Here is a 26,468-nt window from a genome sequence, read left to right as displayed (position 1 = left end):
TCTCCTTCCTCCGCTGGGTTTAGGTTTCATTTTTTATTCTTTTTCTATCCCAAATATGCAACGTATTTGAGATTTTTTTTGTTTCTTGATATAGGCCTGTAGTGTTATATACTTCCCTCTTATGACCACATTTGAAGCTTTCTAAAGGTTTTGGACCATTGTTTGTCCAATTGATTTTTTGTTTTCATTTGTTTCCATGTATATTTTGATTTCTTCTTTAATATCTTGGTTGACTCATTCATTCTTTAATAGGATGTTCTTTAACCTCCATGTATTTGTGATCTAATTTTTTTCTTGTCATTGACTTCAAGTCTTATAACGTTGTGGTCAGAAAGATATTCATAGTATTATCTCAACCATTTTATACTTGTTGAGGCCAGATTTGCAACCTAGTATGTGATCTGTTCTGGAGAATGTCTCACGTGCACTTGAATAGAATGTGTATTCTGCTGCCTTAGGATGAAATGCTTGAATATACCTGTTAAGTCTATCTGGTCCAGTGTGTTGCTCAAAGCCACTGTCTCCTTGTTGATTTTATGCTTAGATGATCTGTCCATTGTCAAAAGTGGGGTGTTAAGATCCCCTACTATTATTTTATCATAATAAATGAGTTTCTATATGTTTGTTATTATTTTATATATTTGGATGCTCCCAATTCAGTGGCATAATATTTATAGTAGTTAGATCTTGTTGGATAGAATTCTTTATTATGACATAGTACCCTTCTTCATCTTTTGTGACAGTTTTTGGTTAAAATCTAGCTTGTCTGATATAAGTATTGCTACTTGGACTTTCTTTTGATGTCCATTTGCATGGTAAATGTTTCTCAGTCTTCTCACTTTCAATCTGCAGGTGTCTTTAGGTCTAAAATGAGCCTCTCGTAGGCAGCATACAGATGGGTGTTTTTATTTAATCCATCCTGACACCCTATATCTTTTGATTAGAGCATTTAGTCCATTTACATTCAGAATAATTACTGATAGTCATGAATTTAGTGCCATTTTTATTACTTGTCATTTTTTCTGTGTTCTTTTCCAATTGTTGTCACTTCTGGTCTTTCTTTCCCAAAGAGTCACCTTTAATATTTCTTGCAGGGTGGGCTTAGTGGTCACAAACTTCTTTAATTTTTGTTTGAGAAACTGTTTTTCTCTCCTTCTGTTCTGAATGACAGCCTTGTTGGATAGAGTATTCTTGGCTGCAGATTTTTCCCATTCTGTACATTGATTATATCATGCCACTCCTTTCTGGAGAGATTTTCTGCTAACCTTATTTGTCTTTCCTGGTAAGTTAGGGATTTCTTTTGTCTTGCTGCTTTTAAGACTTTTTCTTTAACTCTATTTTGCAAATTTAAATACAGCGTGTCTTGGTGTTGGCCTGTTTTTGCTGATTTTAACGGGAGTTCTCTCTGTCTCTTGGATTTGGAAGGCTATTTCCTTCCCCAGATTAGGGAATATTTCAGCTAGAATGTTCTCAAATAAACCTTCCACCCCCTTTTTGGCCTCTTCTGGGACTCCTATGATACAAATTTTATTATGTTTTATGGAGTCACTGAGTTCCCTAAGTCTACTTTTACGATCCAAGATTTTTCTTTCCCTCTTTTGACCAGCTTCATTTCTTTCCATAATTCTATCTTCTATATTCCATATTTGTTCTTCTGATTCTCCCATTCTTGTGGTCACTACAATCAATCACTTTTGAATCTTAGTTATTGCCCTTTTATTTTGGTCTGATTGATTTCAAGTCTTTTATTGCCTGTAGTAAGAGTATCTCTGATGTCATCTATGCTTTTCTCAAACCCAGCTAGTATCCTTATGATTGTTGCTTTAAATTCTAGATCAGGCATAATACTTATATTTGTTTTGATTAGATCCCTGGCCATGACCCTTTCTTGTCTTTTTCTTTTGGGATGAATTCCTCCATCTTGGCATTTCGTGTAGGTCTCTTCTGTGTGTTAGGAAAGCTTGTTACGTTTCCTGCTCCTAAGAGTAATGGCTTTATGAAAAAAAGGACATATAATGTCCAAGGCTGGGCACTTCTGGAAGTGTCTCCGGTGTGTGCTACATGGACTTTGCTGCTGTGTTAATGCTGCTCTATCCCTCAGGTCAGTCCTCTGAAGAATTTCTCTTTGCCTGCAGTGGGGAGTGTTGAGACCTTGGCCAGAGGGTGGTGAGTTTTAACTAGCTTTGCTCTGGTCTGCTTGATAAGAGTCTGATGCTTTTTCCACTGAATCAGAAGCTTTGCAGATCTCTGTGGTAGTAGACATGGTATGTGCAGGAGTTTGTGCTGGTCTTCTGGGGGAGGGGACCACTGAACTTGCTCTCCACCACACTTGCTTACGAAAAGCAGTTCCAGTTGAGAGCACAGGGGCAGGGCTTTGTGAAAGCAGATTAGGCAGCCAGTCTTGGTGCTGTGATGTTTACTAAAGTTAGTTTCTGCTGAGGGCAGGGGAGGGAAATGGTGCTAGACAGCTCCCTTGTCCCTGGAGAGGGGATTTCCTTCTTGCTACTGTCAGAGAAGACTTCCCAGAAGAGCAATTTCCCTTGAACACTCTAGTTTTTTGGTTTTTGTTGTTTTTTTTTTTTTTCAGATTGTTGATTTTCACACTGTGTCCAGGTTGCTTTCCTGCTGGAGGAGCACAGTGGACTTTAGGCTCTGACCTAACCAGGCCAGCTGTGTTTTAAAACTCCAAACTTTAGGGACCTAGTATGGCAGGGACCCTCTGGTCTTCTGGGAAAGGTTTTGCTGTACTGGGATTGATGCAGGTTTGACCCAGAAGGGAAGTCACTCCACAGTGCAGGAGTGTGGGTGTTAGAACAAAGTGCACCAAAGAGCCAGTGCCCAGGTGTCTTTTCACCTATGCTGAAGGGCTGGGGAGGAAAGTGGTGCCTGCAAGCTCCTTTGTCGCCAGAAAGGCAATGCTACCTCTTTTAGATGTGCTCTAAAAGCTCTCTCCCATCGCTTCTCAGCTGCTCCTCAGGTGGCACCTTCTGCCCTCAGGTTACCTGCCTACCTTCTCTACAGTAGCACTCCAGTGCCCTCAGGGCTCTATAAAGGCCATGTCGTGGACCTATAAAACTCCAGTTTTTCAGCTCTGTTGGTTATAAAAACTCACAGAAATCAGCCCCTCTCATTTTCCCAGTCAGTGGCAGTGGGGAAGTGTTTTCCCTGTGTGATTCCCTCTGTGCTCCATGTCCAGAGCTCGCTCCCCTCCAAAGCACCCACAATCAGTTCCTCCTGCAAACCACGTCTCCACACCTTCTACTTCCCATGATGTGGCCTCCTGTCTCCCTCTAGTTGTGCAGTTTGTTCTCTCAGTCCTCAGGTTGATTTCTTGGGTATTCAAATGATTTGACATTTATCTAGCTGTGTCAAAGGGATGAGACAAGCCTAGGGTCGTCCTACTACTCTGCTATCTGAGCTCCTCTCCTTGCTTGCTTGCTTGCTTGCTTTCTTTAATTTATTTTGCCTTATGGCTTTGGCTAAAACTTCTAGTATGTTGAATAAAAGTCGCAATGTGTACATACTGAAAAGTGTTCAGTTTTTCACTTTTATTATATTAGCTGTGGGTTTTCATATATGACCTTTATTAGGTATATTAGTCACTTTGTTGAGAGTTTTTATTATGAAAGGTGTTCAATTTTGTCAATTCTTTTTCAGAATCTAAGAGATGATTGTATGTTTGTGTCTTTCATTTTGTTAATGTTGTGCCAGAAAGGTTAGAAACATAGAAAAGAGAAAAGCCAGATTTAGTGGTTTCAGTTTAAATTATTACAATTTTATTGGGAACATATTATGTGCTATACAGTACACTCAAAGCTGAGAAATCAAAGAAGGTTCAGACTAGAGATAAGAATAAATTTAGGATGTTAATAATATGATGTGGAAATGATGAATAAAAACCTTATAACAATTTTCATTTAGGAACATGTTTGATCTGAGAGATAATCCAACGACCTATTGCATTAATAGAAATTAATCACATAAAAGATGTTTGAGAAGGTCTCTAGGCCAAATAAAAAATTCTAACTAGCATGCTTCTAAAATAAATTGTTACACATGCTGATGAATAACAAGTTCTGCAAAAAATAATTGTTAGGAAATTCGTTTCTGCAAAAATATTTTTGTTGGAAAAGAATATCTTAATTAAATGTGTGGGGTAATTTTATATATTAATGAAAATTGCTTGTATACATATTGTTTCTTAGTAGGTAAAGAAAAAAAATGTGAATGAACGCTTCTTGTAGGAGACAATTCAATAAACATATTTACTAAGTGCTTATCTCTAGTACTCTTGATTCCAGACTATTAGAAAAATACATCTACAATAACTGAGAAATTGTAACAAAACTCTTAAAATGGTTACTTTGAAAATGTTTTTCTGTTATTAAAATATAGAGTAAGTGTTGCAACTCCTCAAAGTTGAAAATATTTATATCCTGTTTTGGTCTTTTAGTAAAAAATATGTGCAATAAAGTGTATTCTTTAAAATAATGTAATGGTTAAATTGTAAATTCATGTAAATATTTCATGGTAATTATTTATATGCTAGAGTCATATAGGCCAGTGTTTAATCTTGATAAAGAATGTTAAAAACTTTTCAAGCTGGCTACTTTTTCAGCTTTCTTGAAGTTCAGGAAATTAAATAATGGGCTCTTTGGAGAATTAAATTATTTTAATATAAAATAGTCTAATGTATAGCTGTCATAAGTACTAGTGTATTCTAGTACTGATTTCTAAGTTCTGATTTCATGTGACCAAATATAATAATTGTCGTTACAGCAGCTAAGATATGAGAAAAGGAGGTAGGGGGTTATGACATCCAGTTGTTGACGAACTTGTTTGACAGTTTTGTGTAGTATCTTTTTGGAAATTCAACTGGGAAGGTAGAAATGTTTGCTTTTAGTGAAAGAGGGTAGTCTGGGCTGGAGATAGATATATTCAATATTTATTCATTTATTTATTAAGTACTTTTTTATGGCTTGGTATGTGCCAAGAGCTTCTCCATATGCTCTAACCACAAAAGTTGACAGATGAAATCAAATAAGTAAAGAAAATTTCCAAAGAAATTGCAATGTTCAATGAGAGAAAAAAAGGACAAAGACTGATCCCTGCAAAATAACTACATCTAAGATTTGAATAGAGGGGAAAGGACCATAGATATAGGTACAGGACAGTTTTAAAGACATAGAGATAAAACAGGAACAATGAAGAAAGACTCCTCATAATGGACACCTTAAGCTGTGATTCCTCCATGGAGGAAGGTCTTAATAGTGCCTGAAAAAGTTGGGGTTCCAAGAAAAGGCTAATATATTTCTTAAATTCTAGTAGTTGATTAGTGAGTTTTACAAATCTAGTAAAGTACTGAGAGCTGAAGCAAACTTTCAGATTTTAAAGAAAGCATGGTGGAGCACCTGGGTGGCTCAGTCAATTGAGCATGCAACTCCTGGTTTCTGCTCAAGTCATGATTTCATGCCCCACATCAGGGTCTGTGCTGGTGGTACAGAGCCTACCTAGGATTCTCTCTCCCTCCTTCTCTGACCTCCCCCCACCAAAATAAATAAGCTTAAAAAAAAAAAAAAAGCATGGTGACCGGTGGGAACTGAGAATAAACTATGCCATGAAGATATTAGCAAAGAAGAAAAGGAGAATGGTGACAGTAGTTTATGAGAAGGAGGTTAGTGAGAAGAGGGTAAGAAATTTATTTATTAGGAATGACTCAGAAATATATTACTATGGCATCTACTTTATACATTTATTAATTTGTAACTTCAGAGAGAGGTGAAAAAACTTTTAGACAAAGCTGGAGCACTTGGAGGGATATGAAGATTTGTATCACACACTATTATACCAAACATAAGCTAGACAGTCTTTAATTCAAGAAAAAAAAAAAAAACTAAAGAAAGTAACATGTTCATAAGAAATAAGAATTTCTGTTGAAGGATACCATAAGACGATTGTGAGAAGATATTTTCAACTCTTATGTCTGGTAAGAGCTTCTTATCTAAAATATTATAAGAATTTCTTTAAAAATCAATCATTAAGAATTGGATAAAGAAGCAAATGGAAAATAAGGAAAAAAACATATATAAGTAGGTATTTCACAGTAGATAAAACATTAATGACCCATGAATATATGAAAAGCTGTTGAATATCTTTAATACTCAGGAAAATTCAAATTAAAGTCATAATAAGATAATATATAAACCTGCAAGAGTAACAAAAGTTTAAAAGTCTGATATTACCAAATTTAAATGAATATTGGAACAACATGAATGCTCAACTGCTACTAATGTGAGGATAAACTGACACAATTCCTTTAGAAAACTGACAAATTTAGAGATGTACATACCAACCACCTAGAAATTCTAGAATATCAAGTAAAGATATATAATCGATATATATTTATAAAGATATACATTTTTCAAAAGTACACCTAAAGATATCTCCTGGTGTACTTCTGAAAAATATATATTAAGAAACATAAATAATGCATTGTTTTAAATCACAAATATAATGAAAGCAATGTAAATGTCTACTAGGAGGGGAACATTAAATAAAGGCATAATAGAATACAATGTGAAGTACAGCAATACATGAACAGGTCTTAATCTCAGAAAAGTCATGTTGAATTAATAAAGGAATTAGAAAAAATATACAGTAATATTCAGTTTATAGAAGTGCCAAGTTATACATAAATAAAAACCATTATTTAGGAGTACATACATAGTTGGCAAACCTAAAAAATATTCAAAGAAATAAGAATCTTTAGAATAACAATCAACTATGTGGAGAGAAATAGAATTTTCATAGGATGGAACATAAATAGAGATATTTATAGATATCTATAAATCTATAGATTTATATCTCATAGATATTGTTTGATTTCTTAATCTCTATGATATATGCCTGGGTCTTTTTTACTTGATATTCTTTTAATTATATCTTTATTTTGTATATTCTTTGTAGGTATGATATATTTCATAGAAGTAATTTTTTAAAGACAATGAATAGAGAAATGTAGAATATATCCATAAGCCTGGTATTGTCCAGTGTAATTTTTCAGAAACCTGACACCTTTACTGTATAAAATATTATCATCTTTTCTGGTGACTCAGACTTCAGAATTACACATATCACCCACTAATATTTTCTTTTTTTTCCCCACTAATATTTTCAAACATTGTAATATTTTTACTGAATATTATTTTCTGTCTGAAAATACTATTTAGTTGTAGGTATAAGGTAGGAAAATACCTACTAGATATTTACGAATACAAACATTTTATTGAACTAGCAATATAAGAGTCATTTTGCTATAATAGAAAATTTTTATCATTGAACTGGACAGTCTGGCTTTGCAGCATATCAGTTATTATAGTTTCTGGTTGTTATATTCTTAGTGAACTTCTTCTCATTCTTGTTTCCTGAGTTTGCTAATGTATAAACTGGGGATAACAAGAGGAGTCCCACAAGGCTATGTAGTTTTCCCTCTTAGAAGAGGTGGCCAATGTTCAGTAGCAGCAAGATGACGCAGAGAAAATACATATAAATATTGAAAACATAGTTTCTGAAGGTGGATAATTTCTGTGATAATTAGATATATTTTAAAATTTTCATAATATAAAAAAACTGAAAAGTATGTCTTTTGTCTCTAGAATTTACCCTATATGTTTGGCCTTGAATTTAAACCTATCATGTTCAAGAAAAAAAAAAAAAACATTTTCTAGAGAACTTTGAAAATAAATTTATGACACTCAAAAAACATTTAGCATTATATACTAATTTTTTTTGTATGAAGAAATGTATTATGTGCATTTATTACTTCTGTGGTTATCAGCCATGGATATAAGAAAATAGTTTCGGTTTACTGTAGACAAGTAAAACATTTGGCTAGATTTGTTCCACATAAACTATCCAAAATGTGGGCTAGATTTGTACATATTAACAATTTTTGAACTCAGGGAATACACTTTTTAGAATGTATAATAAAGTATTTTAATGTTAAATGAAGAATATATAAATTTAGAAAATTTATTACTTATATGAAATAGAAAAAAAATAATAAATATAGAGTCAAGTTAGAGTTGCCTATTGAGGTAAAGCTCTATTTTATAAAACTAGGGCAAGTGTTATATCATTTTCTAGGGTGACATCATTTTTAAAAACAAAATCTTATATGGAGTTCCTAATATTAAATAAAAGTGGATCTTCTTTGTTTAAAAATTTTAGGAGGGGGGCGCCTGGGTGGCGCAGTCGGTTAAGCGTCCGACTTCAGCCAGGTCACGATCTCGCCGTCCGTGAGTTCGAGCCCCGCGTCCGGCTCTGGGCTGATGGCTCAGAGCCTGGAGCCTGTTTCCGATTCTGTGTCTCTCTCTCTCTCTGCCCCTCCCCCGTTCATGCTCTGTCTCTCTCTGTCCCAAAAATAAATAAACATTGAAAAAAAATTTAAAAAAAAATTTTAGCAGGAAATAGGAGTGCCTCCTTGCCACTGTACCTCCTTCTCCCTAAACATACCTGCTGAATATCTCTTCATAAATTGGAGAAACAAAGATGAAGGCGTTGATTCTCCAGAATCTCCTCTTGTTGAAAACAGCTTTGCTTCTACAAAGAGTAAGTTATTGAACCAAAACATAGATATGCAGGTTAGTTTCTAATCTAAAATGGATGAAGTCTCTAAACAAAAAGTGTACTAAAACTATAGATTGGGACGTCGAAAGTTTGACGAGTCCGTTTGAACTGTAGACCATAGCTCAATAAAGTAATGCTCGGTCTCTCCACTAAAGAGATTTTCTCAGTCCTCTGTGGTGTAGAATATAAACCTTAGCTGGGAGCTAGAGAAAAACGGCAATAAAACTGAGATAAAGAGGGAACAAAACATAACCATCCACTTTAAAAATTTTTTTTTCTAGAAATAAATGTACAATTATTTAGTCCAGAGTTCTAAATTTTTAAAGAATGCATTCCTATCAGTTAATTTTTTTCAGTATTCATCTTTCTAAATGTATGCATATTTATGAATTACATCAATGTACTCTGTTTTAAAAAGTTTCACAATATGGGGCGCCTGGGTGGCGCAGTCGGTTAAGCCTCCGACTTCAGCCAGGTCACGATCTCACGGTCTGTGAGTTCGAGCCCCGCGTCAGGCTCTGGGCTGATGGCTCGGAGCCTGGAGCCTGTTTCCGATTCTGTGTCTCCCTCTCTCTCTGCCCCTCCCCTGTTCATGCTCTGTCTCTCTCTGTCCCAAAAATAAATAAAAAAAGTTAAAAAAAAAGTTTCACAATATAAAACAAATAAAAGCAGAAGTTTCAAAAGGGTGAGATAAAAATAAATATAAACATATAGCAAAGGTCTTTCTTTCACAGCCCAGTAGGAGACAAATGTTTAAGTTCTTCATGTCACATTGATTTTTTAACCTCTGTTGCAAGAACTGTAAAATAGTTTAGAGTAGACCACCAACAATGATAAATTTAGTTTTCCTCTCAATATAAAAGCATACATAATGTTATAGTAGAATATGATGAGAATGTAAGTAATATTATTAAATAATAGTGCTGATAGTTCTTGCATATCTTATTTTAAAATTACATGATATGTTTTAGTGGGGGAATTCAAGCTCTAATTACTTTTTTAAAGTCTTTAAAATTGAACCAAATCAACTAAACCAGATTTTTCATGATTTTATATTTTATTTTACTGGCTTAATTTATTTTAATTAATTTATTTTATTTTAATTTCCACGTCTTGGCTATGGTGAATAATATGGCAATGTATATGGGAATACACAGATGCCTTCAAGAAATCATTTTATCTTCTTTGGATATATACCTAAAAGTAGGATTGTTTTATCATGGTAGTTCTATTTTTAGTTTTTTTTTTTTTTTTTTTAATTTTTAGGAATCTCTATACTGTATTCCATAGTGGCTGTATCAATTTACATTCCTACTAGGAGTGTACAAGGATTCCTTTTTCTCCACATCAGCAATTATTATCTCTTATCTTTTTGATAATGGCTATGCTAACAGTAATAAAGTGATTAGCAATGTTGAGTATTTTTTAATGTACTTGTTGGCCATCTGTATGTCTGTCTTCTTTAGGGAAATGTCTGTTCAACTCTTCTGCTAACTTTGGGCTTAGCCTGGTCTTGTTTTTCTAATTCCTTGGGTTGTAAAATTTGGTTGTTATTTGAGATGTTTCTTTCTTAGTGGAGGCCTTTATAGACTTCCCTCTCAGCACTGCTTGCTGCATTTTGGTACGTTGTCCATCTTTTTTCTTTCTAGATTTTTTCAAATGTTTATTTTGAGAGAGAGGGGGCAGGAGAGAATCCCCTCTGTGCTGTCAGTAGCTGACATGTGAGCTCTATCTCACAAATGGCGAGATCATGACCTGAGCTGAAATCAAGAGTTGGACACTTAACTAACTGAGGCACCCAGGCATTCCTCTTTCTAGATTTTTAAAAACTTTCTCTTTTGATATCCTTGATTCTTTGGTTGTTCAGGAATGTGTTGCTTAATTTCATGTATTTGTGAATTTCCCAGCCTTCCCCTGCTATTGATATTTACTTTTGTATTATGGTGATCAGAGAAAAAAAAGATATCTGCTATAGGATTCAATCTTTGATATTTGAGAACACTTATTTTGTGGCCTAACGTATGATCAAACCTAGAGAATATTTCATGTTCACAAAGGATCATGTATTCTGCTGTTGGATGGCATGTGTTGTACATTTCTGTTAAGCCCATTTGACCTAAATTATAGTTCAAGTCCAATGTTTTATTTCTGTCCAATCTACCCATTGTTGAAAGTGGGATACTGAAGTCCCCTACTGATGCATCCTGTTTTCCATTACTCCCTTCAGACCTGTTAATATTTGCTCAATATATTTAGGTGTTCCAATGTAGGGTGCATATACAGTTGTTGTATCTTTTGATGAACTGACTTCTTTGTCATTATATAATGACCTTGTGTCTCATTACAAATTTTAGATTACAGTCTATCTTTTCTAATATTAATATAGTATCCCCTGCTCTTTTGATATCAATTTGTATGGAGTATACTTTTCCATTTCTTTACTTGGAGCCTGTGTGTGTCATTGAAGATGAAATGAGTCTCTTTTAGACAGCATAAAGTGGTTCCTGTTTTTTTTTTGTTTTTTGTTTTTTTGTTTGTTTGTTTGTTTAATCCAGACACTTTTTGTCTTTTGATTAGAGAATTAAACCATTTAAGGTAATTATCAATAGGTAAGGACTTACTAATTCCATCTTGTAATTATTTTTTGGCTATTTTGTAGTTCATTTGTTACAATCTTTCTTTGTAAATTGATGCTTTTCTGTAGCTGTGTTTTGTTCTTTTTTTTAATCATGTTTGTATTTACTAAGGGTTTTTGTTTTGTGGTTAACCTAAAGCTTCTTGATAGAACAGTCAACATTAAGCTCATATCTACTTAACTTTGCATACAAAAATGGTTTTGATATCACAATTTACATATTTTTATAGTGTGTATCTATTGATGAATAATTGTAGCTATATTTAAGTGGTTAACATACCACATTATGATATTAGAGTATTCTATATCTGACTACACAGTTATTTTTACTTTTGGGTTGTATATTTTCATGTGTTTTCATGTTACTATTTAGTGCCCTTTTGTTTCAGCTTGAAGGACTTCTTTCAGCACTTCTTGTGAGGTAGATATATTGCTGAACTCCTTCAACCGTAGTTTTGAAAGTCTATCTGCCTTCATCTGAAGGACATCTTTCCTGGGTAAAATATTCTTGGTTGACAGTATTCTTTCAGCACTTGAATATATCAACCCATTCTCAGTTGGCTGGCAAAGTCAGTGCTGAGAAAACTGCTGATAGCTTTCTAGGGGTTTCCTTAAGTGAGACAGTGGGGACGCCTGGGTGGCGCAGTCGGTTAGGCGTCCGACTTCAGCCAGGTCACGATCTCGTGGTCCGTGAGTTCGAGCCCCGCATCAGGCCCTGGGCTGATGGCTCAGAGCCTGGAGCCTGTTTCCGATTCTGTGTCTCCCTCTCTCTCTGCCCCTCCCCCGCTCATGCTCTGTCTCTCTCTGTCCCAAAAATAAATAAACGTTGAAAAAAAACAATTTTTTTTAAGTGAGAGAGTGGTTTTTTTCTTGATGTTTTTAAAACTCTTGTTTTTCAAAAAAAAATTAAGTTTATTTTGAGAGAGACAGAGAAAGTGTGAGCAGGGGAGGGGCAGAGAGAGGGAGGGAGGTAGAGAATCCCAAGCAGGCTCTGCACTGTCAGCACAGAGCCTGATGCTGGGCTCAAACTCACGAAACCATGAGATACTGACCTGAGCTGAAACAGAGTCAGATGCTTAACTGACTGAGCCACCCAGGTTCCCCAATGTCTTTGATTTTTATTATGATGTTTATGGAGAGAATTTTGGATTGAAATCATGGAGTTATTAGCTTCATGAACTTGGATATCCAAATCTCTCCAGGAGTTTGATAAGTTCTCATCTGTTATTTACTTAAATAGGTTTTATGCGACTTTCTCCCTTTCTTCTCTTTCTAGGACTCTAAAAATATACAGATTGCTTCCTTTTTTAGATTGCTTCTTTTAATGGTGTAAGTCCCATAGACTTCCTTCTTTTCCTTTCATTCATTTTCTTTTTGCTCTACTGCTGGATAATTTCAAATGATTTGTGTTTGAACCCACTGATAGATATTTCTACTTGGTCCAGTATGATGTTGAAGTTTTCTGTTGAATTCTTCAATTCAGTCACTGTATTCTTCAGGTCCAGTTTGTGGGTTTTTTTTTCCTCTTTATTAAAAAAATTTTGTATTGTTTTCCTGATTTCATTAATTTATCTATGTTCTCTTGTAACTTTCTGAGTATCTTTAGAACAATTTGAATTCTTCATCAGATAATTCCTGTATCTCCATTTCTTTGGGGTTATTTACTGGAAGTGTGCATTGATTTGATGGTATCATGTTTTTCTGATTCTTTGTGATCCATACAGCCTTGCATAGATTTATGCACATATGAAGGAGTCCCCTCTTCCAGACAGTGTGGACTGAGTTTGGTAAGGAAATACCTTCACATATAGTAGGGAAACACCGGAGCATGTTTTGAAAGCAGGCCTAGTGGTACAGAATGCCAAGTACAGGGGTGTGTGGTGGCTCCAGGTCCAGAGGAGCTTGATATATCATTAGTTCAGACCATTGAAGTCTACAAAATCAACAACCTCATGGTCTTTGGTGAGCACTGTAAGGGATCTTCAGTGGCTGCTAGAGCTGTTGGGATCCTGGGTGGCACTTCTAGGTCTAATGGCTAGAGAGCACAGCAGGCAGTCATAGTGTTAGAGTGGGTGGTGTATACAACACTCAACTGCACAGGCCACTGGAAGGTATCTGTATAGTGGCAGGGGCCAGTTGCGGATGCACACACAGTGGTGTGGGCTGAAGCCAGAAGCAAGGGTCAGAGCCAACTAAAAATGCACTGTCAGATGCAGGGGCCCAGGATGTTGTATGCATTCTTGTGGCTGCAGGGTCTCATCCTAGGTGCACATAGCAGTGGAAGCCACTGATAGGAATAAGGCCAGTGGGGTGTACCTGGACAGCTAAGAGGGGCTAATTGAAAGCCCAGCAGTACAGGCCACTGACAGGTGACTGGACCAGAGCCAGGACCACAAGCAGCTGCAGGGATGCTGGCTAATCGCATGTTCTGTTATTGCTACAAGGTCTCCCCATGGGTGCATGCACACCAGTGGAGACTAGTAAAAGGACCAGGGATATGCACAGCTGGAGGGACTAGCTGCAGGTAAGCTCAGTGGAAAAGGCCTAGGACAGGAGTCAGGACCAGGGCCTGGCCTACAAGCAGCTGTGGGTGCTCTGGCTGTTGGCATCTACTATTGTGACTCCATGATCTGGCCCTGAGCACACAGCACTGAAAGCTACTGTTGGGGTTTGGGCTACAGTTGGGCAGGTGCATGGTTGGGCTACAGTTGGGCAGGTGCATGGTTGGGAGTGCTAGTTGTATACAAGCCCAGAGGTGCAAGCTAGGGAAAGGGCCAAATCCAGGCTCACAAGCGGCTGTGGGGATTTGGCTGTCAGCATGCACTTCCATGGCTATAACATCTTGTCAGCAGCATGCACACGGCAGTAGTAGCTAATGATGAATGAGGTTAAGGGCATGCAAGTGCACAGCTGGAAAGGCTAGCTCCAAGCACAGTGATAGGGGGAAGCTGTGGGGGTATAGGCTGCAGTCTTGCTCTCATACAGCTACAGAGGCCTTGTCTGGCTTTAAGTGTAGATCACTGGCAGGAGGAGGGATGCAGGTGGCTAATGTCTGGAATGTGAATACCTGTGGGGTAAAACCCCATGAACTCTGTATGGGGGTGTTGGACCAGTTATGGTAACCATTGGTGCCTTTAGTGTTGGCGGCTTTGGGGTTCTTTGCATAACAGGTCATTGAGAATTACAGTCACTCCCACTGCATGGCTGATACTGGTATCCCCACCTTCTTTTTCCTTGTTCCTATATCTCTGAATCTCAGCTTTACTGAGATTTACATGAAATGTGGTGCCCTAAAAGGCTGAGGAAACCCCATTCTCCCTTTCTAGGTGAGAGACACTCTTTGAAACCTAAGAATCCTGTCTTCATACTCAGCTATGCTGGCCTCAGAGTGAGATAATTCAGGCAAAATAAAGGAGTTCTTACTTTTTTATGCAGTTATTCTTAGGGTTTTTGTTCCACTGTGTTGAAGATTTTAAAGTAGATTTCTCATGTCTCCCAGAGCTGTTTTGGTTTATGGATTGCTAACTATTGATGTTCGTGGGAACGATTGATGTTTGTGGGGAAATGAAGGACGGGTCTCTCTCTCTTTTTTTAATATTTATTTGTTTTGAGAGAGAGAGAATGAGCAGGGGAGGGCCAGAGAGGGAAAAAGAATTTCCAGCAGGCTCCATTCTGTCAGCATAGAGCCTGCCACGGGGCTTGAACTCATGAACCTTAAGGTCATGACCTGAGCTGAAATCAAGAGTTGGACACTTAACCAATGGAGCCACCCAGGGACACCAAGGATGGGTCTCTTACTTCACCATCTTGGTGACAACTGCCCCTTAATTTTTTTTTTTTTTTAATTTTCCTTAAACCTCCATGTTTACTTGGTTGTGGGTACATGGAGTAATTGTTTTGCTTTTAATAATGTTTTGGAGAGTCAATTTTTGAAAGCAAGTATGTTTTGTAAGTATGACATATAATTACCATTTCAATAATTGAGGTCTTACTACTACTATTTGAAAGATATCTTCCGCTAAAAACAGACTAAGAAAATACTAATAATAGTTGGCATTTGTGGAGACCAGCAGTTATGCTTCAGTCTGAGGATTGTACCTGATCACCATACTGAATCTTACCACAGTCCTGAGAGTTAGGAATTATTTCCCTTGTTTAAAATGGGTAAATTGAGCTTAGAGAGGCTTAATAACTTGCCTAAATTCACACAACTACTAAATATCAGAGCCATGGACCTCATTCCTATTACCAAATTAATTCAGTTAAAATCTCTAAGTATATCCATTTTTTTTTTTTTACAAAAATTAAGCCTTCAGGTTTTGAATACATTTTCAATTATATTTGAAATGTCCTTTTGAGAGTATGGTTAAAAGCAAAATTGTGTAATGCCACCATTTTGCTCCTGATGAATTAGAAGGAACCAAATGATGTAGAATATGAATGTTCATTAGTTTTTACAGTTGGAAAAATACTTGAACATAGAGACTAACAACTTATTCTGAGAGGAAGAGTCATATTTTTCTTTTTTGTAGATCGCTTGTATTTAGACCATACTGTGTATCTAAATGCTTAATGCTTTCACTTTAATGGAATAATTAAATGAATGCCTAAGCAGACTATTATTTTTCCAGAGTGGAATGTTTGAATATATAAAGATATTAATTGTATTTTCATATATAATAAAAACAGGTTATCAACATTAGGAAAATAAATTCATTTCTACTCATAGGAATATATAGCAGTCACTAGTAGATATAAATGGAGAAGTATTGTCTTAATTGTGTCACTACAGTATGACCTGTCACACCTCCTTGGGTGTCTATAAATATTGGGTGAAAGGATGTATTAAATATTGCTAATTTGGATAATAAAACTTTTATTTTATTGAATATACCATACATTATCACATCTGCTTAGCATCAATTCCAATGTTCTCTCCATTTGAAATTCTATTTGTATTACTCCATCAAGAAAAATATACTTCAGGGGTGCCTGGCATATGTGTATAATACACCCAAAGCAAATATATACTTACATGCACACATATCTACATATATGTGTGTGTATGTATATATATATATGTGTGTGTGTGTGTGTGTGTGTGTGTATGTGTGTATATACATATATATATATATATATATATATATATATATATATATATATGACAACTGTGTTAGGGGACTTTTTGTTAAATTGAGGTGAATTAACATACATTATATTATTTGTAGCTGTATATACTGTAAAATAACCACAATAACTCCAGTTAACATTTGTTATCATACATAGATAAAACTTTTTTCTGTGGTGAGAACTTTTAAGATTTACTCTCTTAGCAACTTTTATGATTTTTGAAATATGTAGTACAATATTATTATCTATAGTCACCATGTTGTATGTCACATCCCCATGACTTATTCATTTTGTAACTGGAATTTTGTAACTTTTAACCCCTTTCACACATTTTGTCCCCCCTTGCTTACCACCTCTGAGAATCAATAATCTGTTTTCTGTATCTAGAAGCTCAGTTTTAAGATTCTCCATATAAGTGAGATCATATGCTATTTCTTTATTTCACTTAGCATAATGCCCTCAAGGTTCATCTATTTTATGACAAATGACGAGATTACCTTCTTTTTCATGGTTGAATAATATTGCACACACACACACAAAATTTCTTTATCATTCCTCCATCAATAGACACTTATGTTGTTTCCATGCCTTGGCTACTGTAAACAATGGTGCAATGAATATGGCCATGCAGTATCTTTTGCTTTAGTATTTATTTATTTGTATAAAAATCCATAAGTAGAATTGATGAATCATATGGTGGTTCTATTTTCAATCCTCTGAGGAACTCCATACTGTTTTCCATAGTGGCTGCAACTATCTATATTCCCACAAATAGGCCACCAGGGGTCCTTTTCTCCATATCCTTACAAACACTTGTTATTTCTTGTCTCTTTGATAATAGCCATAAACAGGTGTGGGTAATATCTCATTGTGGTTTTGGTTTGCATTTCCATGATGACTAGACATTTGAATATTCTTTATTTGTTGGCTATCTATTTGTTTTCTTTGGAAAATGTCTATTCAGATCTTCTGTCCATATTTTAATCAGATTATTTTGTTCTTTTATTTTGTTATGTTATTGTAGAAATTCCTTATATATTTTGGATACTAAGCCCTTACCTGATATGTGATTTGCATGTTTTCTGCTATTCAGCATGTTGCCTTTTCATTTTGAGGATGGTTTACTTTGCTGTAAAGAAGTTTTTGTGCGATATAATCCCACTTATTTATTTTTACTTTTGTTGCCTTTGATTTTGGTATCAAATCTAAAAATAATTGCCAAGACCAATGTCAAGGAGATTATCACCTGTTTTTTTTTCTAGCAGTTTTAGGGTTTCAGGTCTTATGTTCAGGTTTTAAATTAATTTTCAGTTAATTTTTTTGTGTGGTGTAAGATAGTGGTCCAGTGTCACTCTTTTGAATATGACTCTCTGGTTTTCCCAACATTATTTATTAAAGAGACTATCTTATCCTCATTCTCTCTCCTCTGCTTCTCACCCCTGCTGGTGAAGTCTCTAAAATAAAATTTAAAAAAAGTTAATTTAAGAAAGGGGTGCCTGGGTGGCTCAGTCAGTTGAGCATCTGAGTCTGGATTTTGGCTCAAGTCAGGATCCTAGGGTTGTGGGATTGAACCCCACATCAGGCTCTGCACTGAGCATAGAAACTCTTTAAGATTCTCCTTGTTTCTCTCTCTCCCCCTCTGCTCCTTTCCCCTGCTCATGTTCTTTAAAATTAAAGCTTAAAATTAAAAAAAAAATAAAGAGAGACTGTCTTTTCTCCATTGTATATTCTTTGTTCCTTTGTCAGAAATCAATTGACCATATATGCATGGATTTATTTCTGGGTTCTCTATTCTGTTCCATTAATCTCTTTATCTGTTTTTAGGCCAATCCCATACTGTTCCGATTAATGTAACTTTGTAATATATTTTGAAATCAGAGAGCGTGATGCCTCTAGCTTTTCTTCCTTCTCAAGATTGTTTGACTATTTGGGGTCTGTTATGGTTCCATGCAAATTTAAGATTGTTTGTCTTTTTCTTTGATGAATGCCTTTGGAGTTTGGACAGTGATTGCATTGAAGTGGTAGGTTACTTTGTGTTGTATGGACATTTTAACAACATTACTTCCAGTCTATGAACATGGGCTATTTTTTGATTTTTTAAAATTTCTTTTGTTAATATCTTAGTTTTCAGTGAACAGGTTTTTCACTTCCTTAAGTTTATTATTTTATTTTTGATGAAATTATAAATGGAATTATTTTCTTAGTTTCTATGATTACTGGTATATAGAAATGCAACAGATTTTTGTATATTAATCTTGTATCCTGAAAGTTTACTAAATTTGTTTAAAGATGCTACCAAAAAAGTTGTTAGAATGAGCTTTTTATATATAATACATCATATACAAATAGTGAAAGTTTTATGTCTTCAGTTATGATTTTTTTATGACTTTTCTTTCTTTTTCTTGCCTAATTTTCTGGTTGGGACTTCCAAGACAATGTTGAATAAAAGTGATGAGAATAGGTACCTGTCCTGTTCTTAATCTTAGAGGAAAAGCTTTCAGCTTTGTACTGTTGAGTGTGATATTAGCTGTGAGTTTATCATATATGGCCTTTTTATTTTGAGATACATTTTATACTCACTTTGGAGGATTTTTTAAAATATTATAAATGGATGTTAAATTTTGTCTATGCTTTTTCTGCATCTATTGAGATGATCATAAGATTTTTATTCTTCATTTTATTACTGTGGTGACACACATTGATAGATGGTTGTTGAACCATCCTTAAAACACTGGAATAAATCCTACTTCATGATGTGTGAGCCTTTTAATGTATTGAATTCAGTTTGTTGATATTTTGTGAATATTTTTGCATTTATGTTCCTCAAGGATATTGGCCTATAATTTCTTTTGGGTATTGTTGTCTTAACTATTAGAGTAAGGCTGGCCTTGCAAAGTGAGTTTGAAGGTGTTGTCACCTATTTTTTTGGAAAAGTTTGAATAGAATTGATATTCTTTGAATGTTTGGTATTTTCACCAATGAAGCCATCTGGTCTTGCATTTTTGTTTATTAGAGAGTTTTTGATTACTGATACAATCTCCTTTCTAATAATTGGTCTGTTCAGATTTTCTTTCTTTTTGATTGAGTCTTGGAAGACTGTATGTTTCTAGGAGTGTATCCATTTTTTCTATGTTAGCCTATATGCTTGCATGTAATTGTTCAGAATAGTTATTCTTTTATCATCTATAATCACAGATGTTTAGTAACTTTCTTTAATATTTATCTTACAAAATTTGCTAAGTTGACCTATCTTTAATTTTGGTAATAATTTTATTTAACAGTCTCATCTGATAAATATTCTATATATGATCTATATTGTATATATTTATATAACACCAGATGTTCAGATTCATATAAAAACTGAATATTGCAGAGTAAACTCAACCTTTAAACTTGGTCACTTTATTCAAAATAATTTTCACAATTTCTCAAGCTTATAATACAAGGCAAAAACTAAGAGTGCCCTTTCTAATCAGAGATGACTTCATATTTTGCTTGAAATTTCTTACTTGTGCTAACATTTGTTATATGAAACACTTTTTCCCTGGTTATAATTTTACATTTCATATTAGCCCTTGTACAGGCACAAAGACAATATTTTAAACTCAATCCAGACTACACTGTAATGTCTACCATATGCCAGGCATCAGCATTCTTTACAATTGGAAATATCAGGGAACAAAACAGAATAGTCTATGCCCTCCTGGTGTTTATATTCAATAAAACAACACTTTATATAAATTTATAAGTTATAAATTTATAAATTATAAATAGAAAATGTTAGAAAATAAGTGCTATTAAGATATTATTTCCTTAATTTCTTATTTGAATATTGGTGAAATTTTGCTTCTCTTGTGAGGCTTTTGTTTTTGATCATTGTACAATACTTTGAGATCCCTTTTTCGAAATTTGGGGTTTTTTCTGAATCAACCTGCTTGTCATTTATTTCTTGGCCTACAAATGTTTTCTCAACAACCATTGAAGTGCACTGTTTATGTCAATATTTATACGAACACATGTTTTGTGGTCAAAGTGAATGAGGTCAAATTCCAGTTCTCTAGGCAATTTATTTAATCTCTTTACCTTGATTTCCTCATCCTTCAAATGGAGGTGATTTTGATGTAAGATAGTCCCTACCTCATAAGAACTTTTTATGTAAATAAAACCATGCATGTTAAATATATGTTCAGTTATCTTTGAGGTTTTCTTCCACATTTACTGTTTGCTGTCTCCTGTTCCATGTGGGCATGGATAGTATGTATCTTTAAATGTTACAACATATGTGGCTCCCCGGAAAGTCACTCCAATCTGGAATGGGTGGGAGGAGGAGGCAAAAAACACCAGTCTCTGTGCTAGTTCCTGAGGGAACTACAAGCATATCAAAATGAACAATGATAGTATTTAACAACAAGGTCCATATTAGCCCTCTGGAACCAAGGGCTGCATCAGAAACACTGGCTACCATGCATGACCATGCTGGGCTATGGGAGATGGTAGGCAGATGAGCAAAATGTGACAACAATCTCTTTCAAAAATCAGCTGTCCTTTACTTCATTAAGCAATCCTTTGGTTGATGAAAGTTTTGGATTATATTATAGAGTTCCAAAAAATTAAATGTCAGTGTTTGTCACTTTTAATTGTTTCAGTGGAGAGACTGGTTCCTTGAATGCCCTAGTCTGCCATAGTTCATGATATCATTTCTGTAGAAAATATTTCTATCTCTACATTTCTTTATTGTTTATATGTTAATGTTAACCAACGTATATTGAGCTCTAGATCTTAAAGAGAAATTCAGTTCTGATTATATTTCTTTTTTTACATTAATGTTTGTATTTTCATGAAGTATTATTTTTGACATCAAATTCCTTTATATTGTTCATGCTTTCCATAATTAACTGCTTATTTTTTCATTGATAATATGTTAAATATCCTGGTATAGACCCCCTAGATATCAATCATTTCAACAATGATCTGCACTTTTTGAATGGGTAATAACAATTTGAGCCATCCATAAATATTCAAGCACTATGGAGAATGACAGTGATACAATCTTGTGCCCATTAGGACTCCAAGAAAAAAATATATATATATATATACACACACACACACACACGTATATATTTTAAACAAAAGTCAGTTTTTGTAGATAGAAAATTGGGACTATGCATATATATACAACTATGAAAATAAAATATGCAAACATTTTCTAAGATAATGCACATAGATTTGGGCTGTCTTCTTAGCAGCTTTTTTAATTTAATGAAGGTTGATATTTTATCTGTATTTTCCTGATACAACAGTTTAATATAGAAAAAAATTAACTTTAACCCTGAGTGAAATTGTTCAAGTTAGAAAATAATTGTATTTAGTTAATTTAACTGACCACTGCCAACCATAAACATTACCTCAACCATGTGGTCACCAGTACAGTTACCCTGGGGGAATTCGTTCAAGTAATGATGACTATTATCTTCTACATGCTATTGCTCACATCAACATACACCTGGCTTAAGTAAACATGTAATATAAGGATTCAATTTAGAAGACTTAAATTCTAAATTATATGTTGACCTAATGAGATCAGACTCCTCTTTTAATGGAAATAATAAATGATGGAAGTTGTAAGTTCATTACAGAAGAGAAAAATTGGCTTAATTGGATTGAGAGAACAGAGTTTTCACCGTATTCTTGAATTCAATTTTTTCATTTTTATATATTGTATACTTTATAATTGTATCTAACTACAGTTTGCCTAAAATCCTCTGAAAATATGAAAATATTTTCTGTAACATGTAAATATAACTACGCTTTATAATTCTATTCTCTCCTTTTCTCCTTATAGCTGCTGCCAGACGACAGATCACTGGCCCATTTGGCTTATAAAAGATTTGCTCCTACTGTACTTTGCTCTACTGCATGGAGATCTTTTATTAACATCTAACTACAGCAGCCTTATGTCTCTGGACTGCAAATAAGAATTACTCTGGGAGAGGTCTGGAATTTGTTCCATTATATACTGGAGTGGGGCCAACAGCTGACGACTTGATTTTGAGTCTAGTGACAGATTTAGTATCTGTTTGCCCAAGAAACCAAGACATTTGAAATATGTGCAAAGCCTGTACTATTCCGTGAGAGCTGAGATATTATTATAACCTGAAACTTTAGTCATCATCTTCTAAGTTTGAAAACAATTGGTGGTATTGAATGGGAACATTATGTGAGAGCTCACATGCATCTAAAAAGAAAATGAAATAAAAATATTGTTTTTTTTCCTCATTTGGTTTCATTAGGAAACAATTTATATTATTATGGGGTCTATATTTTCATACGTGTGTGTGTGTGTGTGTGTGTGTGTGTATTAAAATGAGAAAGCTCTGGAGATAGGAACCTATAGTTAAAAAGACAGTCTTCCTAGAGTCTCCTATTAAAATATATTTACATAATCAATCCTTTTACTAAATGTCAGGCCCTGTGCTAGAACTGTTATATACATTAATTAATCTCTATGCTAACACTGTAAAGTAGGTTCTTTTCTTCTACTCTTTGTACATGGGAAATAGAGATATTAAGTAACTTGGCCAAGTATTATTCTCATGAGCAATAAATTAGTAAAGGTAGAGTAAAAATTCATTATCTTTTTAGTGTGGTTTTTATATTCTATCCATAATAGCTCTCATAATAATAAAAGGTGACATCTGCATCTTCCTTTAGAGATTATAAAGAGCACAGAATTTGGGGTTTATGGAATGATCTCCCTACAAATGAAGCCATTCAGGCCAGAAAATTTGTGCAGCATATCCACAAACATACAGGTAACTGAAGAGTTAGTGCATCATATAGATGTTGACAAAACAAAATACCTGCAGAATTAAAGGTGGTGGTTTTGTCCACAGAAAGGACTGACGGGAGAGGAGGTAGGCCCAGAGTTAGAAAGTCATCTTAGCTTACAATCATATCCACAACCTGCCATTACATTCTTGTGTACAAATAGAAACCATTGTCTCATATTTTCAATATTTATAGCACATTATGTAAACATATTTTAATGGTTAATTTTACGTGTAAATTCGGTTGGGCGATGGCAGGACCAGATATTCAGTCAAATATTATTCTGGGTGCTTCTGTGAAGGTGTTTCTGAATGAGATTAACATTTAAATTTTTAGGTTGAGTAAAGAAGAATCAGTCACAAGTTTCAATATACACAAACTCACACACACAAAAGGCTAGGGAGAGACAGAAAACTGGAAGAGTAAGAGGATCCTGAGCTTACCTCTTCTCAAAGATACAGAGGTAACAACTACAATGTATTGCAACTCACTCTGAAAACAACCTGAAGACTAAGAGAACAAATCTTTCACAGGTAAAGATGTAAAGAGAAACCAACATCAAGAAAGGTAGAGGGGTCAGAAATGCACTCAGGCACCAAAATCTTGGGCAGTGACCACACAGCTGGGAGGGATATCACAGGAATGGAAAAGAAGGGGATCAAACTGTGTCCCAAGCCATCACTAACCCTAAGAACATATACCAGACAGATGAGCCCCCATAACAACTGGCTTTGAAAATCTTTGATACTTAACTTCAGGGACACAGAGGGAATGAAATCTCCTTTTAAAGGCCAACATGCTATATTCCTCAATCTGAGACTTAGCACAGAAGCTATAGTTTGAAAAGCATCAGAATTGCATATGAAGATTTGTTGATTAATTGTAGGATAGGATCTACAGGAGATTTCTCCGGGAACAGAAGTGCTGGAAAGAGCCATTTTTCTTGCCCTGGCTGGCCAGAAACTAGCAGAAGCCAGGTCTGACATCCTCGGTCTACTTTGCTAGCATGTTGCCCTACACTGGCATTCTTTTGTAGACTGGCCCCACCCAATCCATTCTACTAAGTAGGTTCCCTTCCAAAGCAGCTCCCACTCTTCCACACATGGCAGACACCCTTAGTCAGGACCACTCATTCTTCAGAGTGAATTTTACCCCAAAGAGTGGGGAGATAACCCCACTCATCAGCATGCTTGCAGTGGCTGCAACTGGACGTCTCAGCCAGTACATCAACAAAAGTCATGGATAGTCATTGCAGACAGCCAGGCTGAGGGAAGGCTCTGCCTATTGATGCAACTACAACAGTTTTGGCCCATCCACAAAAGGAGGGCACATGCAGCCCATAAAGAGGACACCACTGGAACACCTAGTTCTGGTAACATATAGTGGGGGATGGGAGTTGCACTACTGAGCACCACAGAATACCTACTTCATAAGGCCACTACTTTTGACACAATGAGACATAGCTGACCTATCTAACATATAAAACAAATACAAAGACTTAAACAAAAAGAAGAGATAGAAGAATACATTAAAACAACAACAACAATTAAACCCCCAGAAGAAGCTAACTTAAATTGAGACAAACCATCTACCTGATAAAGAGTTCAAAGTAATGGTCATAAAGATACTTACAGGACTTGAGAGAAGAGTGGATGATCTGAGAAATTCAACAAAGAAATAGAAAATATAAAAAACACCCAGTCACAGGTGAAGAATAAAATCAATGAAATAAAAATACACTAGAGAGAATCAAAAGCAGATTAGAGGAAAAAGAAGAATGTATCAGCAATCTGTAAAGGTAGTGGAAAGCAACCAAGCTGAATGGCAAAAAAGAAAAAAAAAGGTTAGGTTAAGGTACCTCTGCAACAACATTAATGGTAATAACATTTACATTATAGGGGTCCCAGAAGGAGAAGAAAAAGGGGAGGAAAACACATTTAAAGAAATAATAGCTGAAAACTTTCCTAACATGGAGAAGGAAACAGACATAGGTTTGAAATGAACAGAGAGTCCCAAACAAGATGAATCCAAGGTGGGCCACAGCAAGACACATGATTAAAATGACAAAAATTGAAGATAAAGGGTTGAGCTGCCTGGGTGGCTCAGTTGAGTGTCTGACTTTGGCTCAGGTCATTATCTTCCAGCTTGTGAATTAAGCCCTGCATCTGTCTCTGTGTTGACAGCTCAGAGCCTGGAACCTGCTTCAGATTCTGTGTTTCCCTCTCTCTTTGGTGATCCCCACTTGTTATCTCTCTCTCTCTCTCTCAAAAATAAAAAAAAACATTGAAAAAATTAAAAAAAAAAGATAAAAGGAGAGTATTAAAAGCAGCAGGAGAAAAGCAAATGGTTACATACAAGGAAATCCCATAAGGCTATCAGTTGATACTTCTTTAAAAAAAAAGTTTATTTTTGAGAGAGAAAGAGAGTGTGAACAGGGAGTGGCAGAGAGAGGAGACACAGAATCTGAGGCAGGCTCTCGGCTCTGAGCTGTCAGTATAGAGCCCGACGCGGGGCTCAAACCCACAAACTGCGAGATCATGACCTGAGCCAAAGTCAGCTGCTTAACTGATTGAGCCACCCAAGTTCCCATTATCAGCTGATATTTCAACAGAAACTTTGCAGAATAGAGGGGACTGACATGATATATTCTAAATGCTAAAAGGAAAACAAAAAACCTTACAATAAGAATATTCTGCATGGCAAGTTATCATTTAGAATTGAAGAGATAAAAAGTTTCCCAAACTAATGCTAAGAGTTCATCACCACTAAACAGGCCTTATAAGAAATGTTAAGGGGACTTCAAGTGGAAAAGTAAAGGCCATAATTAGAAGAATATTATTAAAAGAAAAATTTCACTGGTAAAAGCAAATATACAGTAAAGGTAGTAGCTCAGTCACTTATAAAGCCTTACAAAGCCAGTATGAGGTTTAAGAGAAAAAAGTAGTAAAATTAATTATGTCTACAAAAATTATCAAAGAATATGCAAAATAAAAATATGTAAAGTATGACATGAGAGGAATACAAATGCAGTGCTTTTAGAATATTTTCAACATAAATGATCATAAATTTAATATACACTATGATGAACATAGGATATTATTGATGAAATCAAGGTAACCAGAAACGAAGAAATGGGAACCGTCTTGCACTGCTGGTGGGAATGCAAACTGGTGCAGCCACTCTGGAAACCTGTGGAGGTTCCTCACAAAATGAAAAATAGATCTACCCTATGACCCAGCAACAGCAT

At 35.3% G+C, this 26,468-nt stretch overlaps 1 long non-coding RNA gene across 1 annotated transcript in view; it reads left to right on the top strand.

The window, feature by feature from the left end:
• Window positions 1-22,669, top strand: part of LOC109499723 — a 98,688-nt gene extending 76,019 nt beyond the window's left edge. Inside the window, exon 3 of the long non-coding RNA XR_006597884.1 lies at window positions 22,236-22,669. This is a non-coding gene — a long non-coding RNA (uncharacterized LOC109499723). The remainder of the gene's footprint in view (window positions 1-22,235) is intronic.
• Window positions 22,670-26,468: the final 3,799 nt, after the last annotated feature.

The sequence above is a fragment of the Felis catus genome, chromosome B2 (assembly GCF_018350175.1).
Source record: "Felis catus isolate Fca126 chromosome B2, F.catus_Fca126_mat1.0, whole genome shotgun sequence".
In the NCBI taxonomy this organism is placed as follows: Eukaryota; Metazoa; Chordata; class Mammalia; order Carnivora; family Felidae; genus Felis; species Felis catus.
Note: the sequence above shows the minus strand (reverse complement) of the source record. Positions and strands in the feature narration are given on the sequence as shown.